General features: G+C 38.6%; 1 protein-coding gene across 1 annotated transcript in view; it reads left to right on the forward strand.

Annotated features, from left to right (window-relative positions):
* The first annotated feature begins 2,313 nt into the window (after positions 1-2,313).
* Positions 2,314-8,155, forward strand: part of LOC111863423 (dipeptidase 1) — a 399,898-nt gene continuing 394,056 nt past the window's right edge. Inside the window, exon 1 of the mRNA XM_023849743.2 lies at positions 2,314-2,381. The gene's annotated coding sequence lies outside the window, so the exon portion shown is untranslated. The remainder of the gene's footprint in view (positions 2,382-8,155) is intronic.

The following is an 8,155-nucleotide window of genomic DNA, read 5'->3' on the forward strand; positions in this document are numbered from 1 at the left end:
ATCACCACAGCTACTGCTCTCCGCATTCCAAGCCATTCAACTGCTCTGAAGATGGAGGCGCTACGTTCCTCCGAAACGTCGGCCAAAACGAAGAATACACGTGCCTAAACCCAGAAGACGACTTTCTTCATTGTCATCGCCGTGAAAACCTCAAAACGTACAAATAAAAGTAAGATTATAATATAATCATACAGCCTGTGTGTCTTGAGAATTCCCCTTACCAACTTTTGAATGCGAAAACAAGTCTTTATGGAACTTGGCATACTTCATAAATCCCTCTTATTAGTCTGTGTGTCCGTATGTGTGTCGTCCTTCATTGCTAGGCAACGGCTTAGTAAAAAACGTTGCGCGGCAACGAATACACACGCAAGAAAAGAAGAAATTTTTTGGATTCATCTCTTATTAAGGATGTCAGTATAGTCGAAAAATAGGAAATTTAGTAAATAATGAATTGGAAAAACCAGGGAGGGAAAGGTCACGGACTAGCTTGAGATGAGGTGAAGGTACATTTGTCCCTGTGCTTAACAGTTTAACTTCTATACCATGAAGACGTATGGCGGAGTGGATGTGAAAATCCACGTATTCTTGACCTAGGTACTATTTGGACGTGAATCACCTCAATATAACATTCAAAATTTTACCTATATTTTATACACTTCAACACTAGAGCCCATCTGTCCGGCACAGCTTCCAGTAACCTACTTGTTACGCAGAAACCAGAAGCCCGTAAAGCAGAGAGGTTGTACACAAAGTTTAATTAATTCGTATCACTAAACTGACGTACCTGAAACCAAGCTACCTGCTATAGATATCCTGTGGTGTTTTGTGGAATATAAAAACTGTATTACATTCACCATTTTCAGTATCGCAGACAAAATATTCAAATGTAATTCCCTCGGGACACTGCAGTACATATGGGCTTCATGGGCGCCATACCTCTTTCTTCCTGCTGGCTAACTTCATGAACGGATGCCTGCTTGAGAAAGCACAAGATGAGATTTATCTATTTTGCCAAGAATTTCCAGCAAGAATTCATCGCCCTACTTTCCTTTAACACAAAACCGATCACATATAAAACGACACGTCCAATAATTCTTCTATTCTTATGCGTGTATTCATGCCGCGGTAACGTTTTTACCGAGCCGTTGCCTAGCAGTGATAAGGAGGATACATATACACACAGACGTAAGGGAGGGATTTATGAAGTACGCCTTTGAAATGGGCTCACTTGCCATAATATACCATGATTCTAAATTATTGTCCGGATTTTCCGTGGCCTGCAATTTTCAAACCAGAAATACCAAAATAAATCTGGTTACGAAATGTGAAAATTTACGCGTAGTTCAAACAGTTTTATTTGGCATTCTGCAGTATTAATACCACAAGTAATAAAACTGTCAGTAACAGTGTTATAATTATTTGTAGTTACGACCTGTAAGTGGTCAATAAATCCAATTACTAATCCGAACCCCGTCTTTAGTCACTGTGACACATGACAATATTATTATCTTGGAAGTGAGGAAGTGTAGTCTGGTAGTTTTTGACCTTCCGGAATCTAGACTTGTCGCTTTTCGAGCTTATTATACATGTATAACGAGAACCATGAGCTGTACCATAAGTTCAGAGCGAAATGGAACTAGGAGTACAGGGGAGTACAAGAAGTGAACCTGTGAAGAGTTAACGTCTGATCTGAAGACTTTATGTGTGCTATAGTGCAGGGGTATCTGGAGTGACAGTTATATCTGTTGCCAGGAAACTGATAGGGAAATCTTTGCAGAGGAATAGCCATTGTTTAGATCTGTTACCTAGCAACGACTAGTGTAAACAGATACAGAAGACTTTATTTATAGTATCATTATTATTATTATTAATTAAATATTTATGTTTCTTTTCACTTCTAAATAACACTTAGTTTTATGATAATGAAATTATTGTTATTATTATTATTATCATTATCATTATCATTATCATTTATTTGCTTGTTTGTTTACTTTTCTTCATTACTGTGTTTTCCCAAGAACTTTCCTGTAATTTATTTTTGACTTATAATGTGTTTGTCTAATATTTGTATAATGTTACAAGTAATTACTTTCATCTACACTGTGCTAAGTCTGTAATTGGCCTTGCGGCTGTTGACTTGGCACATAAATAATATTGAATTGAATTGAATAATTGCAGTATTCTAGAAAGTGTTATAACTATTTATAGTTATAGCTAGTGAATATCCAGTAAATCGACTCACAGATCCAATCCCGCGTCTTGAGTCACTAATACACGTGACAATGTGTAACACTGACTTGACGTTTGTGCTTGTTGCAGATGGTTGAAATTAGAGTGAACTGAAATGGATCTGCTGCCCTTCAAGAATCTCACACCGGACTGTAAGTAAATTAATGCAGATTTTCATTAGATATTTTTACATAAGTCTTTATTCAGTATACTTTATTGAATTTGGTTTAACACATAGACAGGTTTGTATTTAAACGCTTGTGTAGGCCATTCATAATTTTCTCCCAGTAGAAAGGGGGGGGGGAGATAAGTAAAATAGAAAATAATAACTGAACGTTCATGTATTTATCATCCGTCAATATTGGAACACTTGTTTATTCACTACGTAATTTTAATTTTAGTCCAACACTATATACTTCGACACTACATGTTTCGGCCCCAAACGGCCATCTTCAGGTGTCTTGATATGTTACAAATATTTTACTAAATTATGTTAAAACTGCTACACTGTCTTAGTTCGTGTTAAAATCACACGCTGTAGTTCTCTTTTCAAGGTAAAACTAGATAAAAGTCTTTAAAGTTTATATTACACCCACTTTATTTTGGTGCATTTTATTTCGCCTCACACGGTGTGTCGTCCATTTTCATAAATGTATGTCTGTCCAGGGTGTTCTGTTTCGGCAGCTTGCCCCTCACGTTCGTAGCCTACTTTTCAGTTATGACTGTCATATGCCCCTGGTTTGCGTGTTTCCTCACAGCGTGTGGTGTTGTCTTTACTAGTGAGGGGCAAGCTGCCGAAACAAAACACCCTGGACAGACATACATTTATGAAAATGGACGACACCCCGTGGGAGGCGAAATAAAATGCACCAAAATGAGGTGGGTGTAATATAAACTTTAAAGACTTTTATCTAGTTTTACCTTGAAAAGAATACTACAGCGTGTGATTTTAACACGAACTAAGACAGTGTAGCAGTTTTAACATAATTTAGTAAAATATTTGTAACATATCGAGACACTAGAAGATTACCGTTTGGGGCCGAAACATGTAGTGTCGAAGTGTATAGTGTTGGACTAAAATTGAAATTATGTAGTGAATAAACAAGTGTTCCAATATTGACGGATGATAAATACATGGACGTTGAGTTAATCAATTGCAACAGGATGTTGAAATACAGAATTAGAAAATATTATTTGATTTTTTTAATAAACGGCTGTTCTATGTTGTCTGAACATTTATAATTTCCCCGTAATCTTATCTAATTACAAATTTTGTATCAGTAAATTACACAAAATATATTTCGTAATATCTTTGTGAGTAATATTGAAATTAGGGTTGATCTATTTGATAAATGTTGTAAGGACCAATGATCAGTAACGCACGTAGGGGAAAATAAATAGGGCCTATATGTTCATAACTCATGAACAGAATGCGGGATATTGGCCCAGTCGTTATATAACAATATCTGATAAATACTTCTGAAATGTCATTGACAGCAATGAGTCGGTAATATTTATGGGGTTATTCATGAGGAAGATTTGCAATCGCATTTTGTCAGTAACTTATAATGATCCAGTTTGGATAATACTCATGGAGCTGAACCCTTCTTGAGGAGCCGCCGATTCTGCAGCTACTCAAGAATTTCCCAGCATTTTATGGAACCCGAAGGTTCACTACCGTGTTCACAAAAGCCTTTCACTACTCCCTATCCTGATCCAAATCAATGCAATCCATACCATCCCATCCTATCTCTCTAAGTTCCATTCTGATATTTTCCACCCACCTACACCTTGGTCTTCCCAGTGGTCTTTTTCCTTCTGGTTTTCCCACCAATGTCATATATCCAGTTTTGGTAATAAGTATTATTAAGTCCTTCGACCGTAAAATTGATACGTCACTTGGCATTACTAAATGAGGCGGTTAAATTATTTTCTAAAAGTATGTTACTTAAATTCAGAATAATTCAGATTTGAAAATTAACCTGGTTTTGTTCAATATATTATGATGAAATAGTCCATTGCCAGACAACGCTTGTGTAAACACATTTTCGATTCAACCCAGTCAACACTAAGACCTCGGTTGTTTAGTAGCAGGCTGCTACGTTTCGTAGCAAAGGACAAAACAAATAATAACAGTATAAGCAACCCGTTTGTGGTGGTGAACTATATTTGGTCTCCTGGAAGTTATTTCAATCCTGGAGATTTCAGTAGAGAGAGAAACTTCATACGGCTATCGCAAGAGAGTTCAATGTGTGAACAGCGATTCTTCGTTCGTCAGCCGTCACAGTGGAAGAGAAGACGCTCGTGGTCCAACAAAAGAATGGAGCGAGTCTTAGACAGTCAATGATCGCGAGCTGTCATAATTACCTGTAATTGTAAAGAAGTGCCAATAAATCCAATCATCCAATCCAGAACCCATTAATATTAGTCACGCTAACCTCTCAAATATGAAAACATTAATTAGTTAGTCATACAACTAGAATATCTCCACTTGGCGAGAACCAAACTTGCTTATATAACTTGTAATATAACGTCATTCCTCTCTTTTAAATTACTTAAGCACCACGTCAAGAAACGTATTGGAATCGGAGGTATAGCTCCACGAATTTATTAATCTTAGCACTAGATTCAGGTGATTGGTCAGCTTCACGTTCCGATGGTCTAATTTCCGAGACAAAAAATTTGATTGACTTAGTAGTCCTCACAGCCGATCTGGAACCTGTGGGTAAGACACATATCATTTATCACTGTCGTAAATTGAACACCGGCTCCATTATAATATATTTGTTGTATCAAGATTGTAAAATGTACTTGCGAAATGTAGTGTAAAGCGGTTATGTCGTAGCAACAGCTGTTATTTCACTTCATAAAGCGTCTGTCACTCAGTCACTGACTATTGTAGCTGGTAATGTTAAACAAACAGCAGTATGTAGGATATGAGATTCCCTTAGCATTCACTATGGAGAATTTTGTCATTTGATGACTTCCACTGCCTCATCCGTGTTGACTTCTTGCTTGACTTACTCTTCGACACTGACGATATGATAACATCCGTTTAGTTTCACTGGACTAAATGGCATTATGCCCCAGAAGATATCTCTGTCTATGTATGTATGGCTGTATAGTCCTTTGGATCTTGGCAGCTTTTCCAGTTTCTTAATCCTATATAAAGTCGGGAGGGCTCCATGGACGGGGGATCAGCCAGTCGCAAGGCCACTACCTACGCACAGAATAAAAGCACACAGACATCCTTGCCTCAAGTGAGATTCGAATCCACGATCCCAGCGTTCAAGTGGGCGAAGACTTTTCAGGGCTCAGTCAGCTTAGCCACTGAGAATTTTTGATGAAATTATTTCTTAGTAATTTCTATTTCAAATTTCAAAGGACTAAATATTACTGCATCATTAAATGTTTAAGGTTACTTATGGAATTCTATATGCCGCTATTGGGAATAACGAGCAGTTGTTTCTGTTAGGTTGGTATTCCCGTTACTTGTGGGAAGTTTTAATGTATAATTTGCCAGCCTCTGCCTCGCTGTCAGATGTGGATATTACTTTGCAATTTGTACGAGTCGCGTTGTGTAGTTCGGCTTGATTGCGATTAATGAGGCTTTGATATGTAACAAATTACTCGAATACGTGACGTGTGAGCTTAATAGTGCCCTGTAAATAACGATTCGACGCTGTATTTATCCATTCTCGCTGAATACTTGTACTCTGCTGCTATAGATCTGGGTTCTCTGCAACGCAATCAAGACTTTTGTTAATGCAGACCCATATATATATGCACCGTGATCTCCTAAAAGCGAGAATAATTTTAGTTTATGTTACGGGATCAGAATTTAATTATGAATCCGAACAAATACCTGAAGCATATTGTAATGATCTGATCAACGCGTTGCCAGGCAAATAGCTCTGTAAACACAGTCCAGCACGCAGCAATAGAGGAAGCTATGTTTTCTGTAGATCTGGCTGGATAGCGATCACGTGATATGTGTTTACTGTAGGTCTATGTCCGGTTCTCGGCTATATATAAGTAAGAGTCCACGCGAACAAACAGTTACGATTTACGAGTGACTAGTAGCGGAAGAAGCACGCGAAGAGGCAAGCAAGGAGATGGCCACGGGAAGTTTGTAGTTGAAGAAGGATTAGAAGTCCCTACGAAAACTCAACGTGTGATTAGAAGATTTTATTTATGTGTAATATTTGGAGTGTGTAATTCTCCCGTGTTATAAATCCGTGGAAACTAGTGCGGATAGACTGAAGTGATTAGTGTGGAGTGATTGTAAATTGCGTCAAGCAGCAATAACTTTATAATTAATTGTAGTTACGATGTGTAGATGGTCAAAAAATCCAGTTACCAATCCGAACCCCGTCTTTAGTCAGTGTAAATGTGACACTATCTTATTATAATTTAACTGTTAATTTGTGAGACTCGGACTTTTACCCGAGAAAGATCATTTGCTTTGGGGGGATTTACGACGTTAACAGTGTCCAATATCATCGAATGATGAAACACAAACTATTAGGAAGGGAGCGTCAGTGCCACAGAATGAATAGTCCCGGCGGAACTGGAGAAACTCACGAAAGGCATTAATCAGAATATCCGGTATTCCTGGAATATGAGACTAAGAGTTTTACCACTATGCAAATCCCCTCAGAATACCCGATCATTAACTGTGTAGTTATTAAGATATTCTGATGAAAGTAACCAATAGTCGCAGGAAGAAGCGTTGTGAGACTCGGACTGGTTGCTTAAATCCCTATCAGTCCTCGCCATAGCCCTAAACTGAGATAACACAGTTTGACATAATAATGCCATGCCTCATCATGGGAAAATAAGTGCCTGTCTCCAAGAATCTCTCAAAAACATCTTTGAGAGTAACTTAGAGACTACACCATAGCTTGTGGTGGAACGTCCTTCAAGGTAAAAGCTACCTTATAGAAGGACACGTTTGTTAGTACCTCATACCTTAACCGAGGAATATCTCTGGGGTTACGTCATACCTACCTTTGATGGTAAGTTATATCTTATGGAATAATATTTTGGGGGGGGTACATCATTGGTGGTAAGCCAGATCGAAAGAGACCACTGGGAAGATCAAGGCGTAGGTGAGTGGACAATATTAAAATGGATCTTAGAGGGACAGGATAGGATGGTATGGATTGGATTGATCTGGCTCAGGTTAGAAATCGGTGGAGTACTCTTGTGAACGCGGTAATTAACCTTCGTGTTACATAAAATGCTGGGAAGTTCTTGAGTAGCAGCACAATTGGCGGCTTTGCAAGAAGGACTCAGCTCCATGAATGAGTGAGGGGGTGCATGATACCATACGGAAGAACATTTTTAGGGCACTCCATACCATACGGAATAACATTTTTAAGGCACGTCATGTCTTATGGAAGAATATATTTGCGAGTATCTCGTGCCATACGGAAGGAAAGTCCTATGTGTTCGATCAGACTTCCCGTATAGTGATTTGATTTACGGAATACTACATTGAATTTCTCGTAGTACTGTAAAGATCTTCATCACTGTGCGATGATGACACACCCTTAAAGATTTTATTTCTGCACTGAATACTTGCACATCACTTTGTACCTATCAACATGCCCATTTCCCCTTCCTTTCTGAGAGGAAGAACCGAAGTGGAAGAAAAACGTAACTGTCTGATGCACGTGGCAATCAAGTCAGGAGCCCGGAGAGAATCCGATACAAAAAACAAGACAGGTCAGTGAAGGGGCAGGCCGCAGTACAGGCAGAGCCTGGGCCTAATGCCATGCGACATTGCGACACTCTCTGCTGTGGTTGTACAAAAACAAACCCCCCTCAACATATCTCCCTACCTCAAATTCTCCCTGAGGAAATTCCATGTCACAGCACTAGAATAAAATAATTGTTTTTTTTTTGACAGAGGAAATTGCTT

This window comes from Cryptotermes secundus, unplaced genomic scaffold (assembly GCF_002891405.2).
Source record: "Cryptotermes secundus unplaced genomic scaffold, Csec_1.0 scaffold964, whole genome shotgun sequence".
NCBI lineage: Eukaryota > Metazoa > Arthropoda > Insecta > Blattodea > Kalotermitidae > Cryptotermes > Cryptotermes secundus.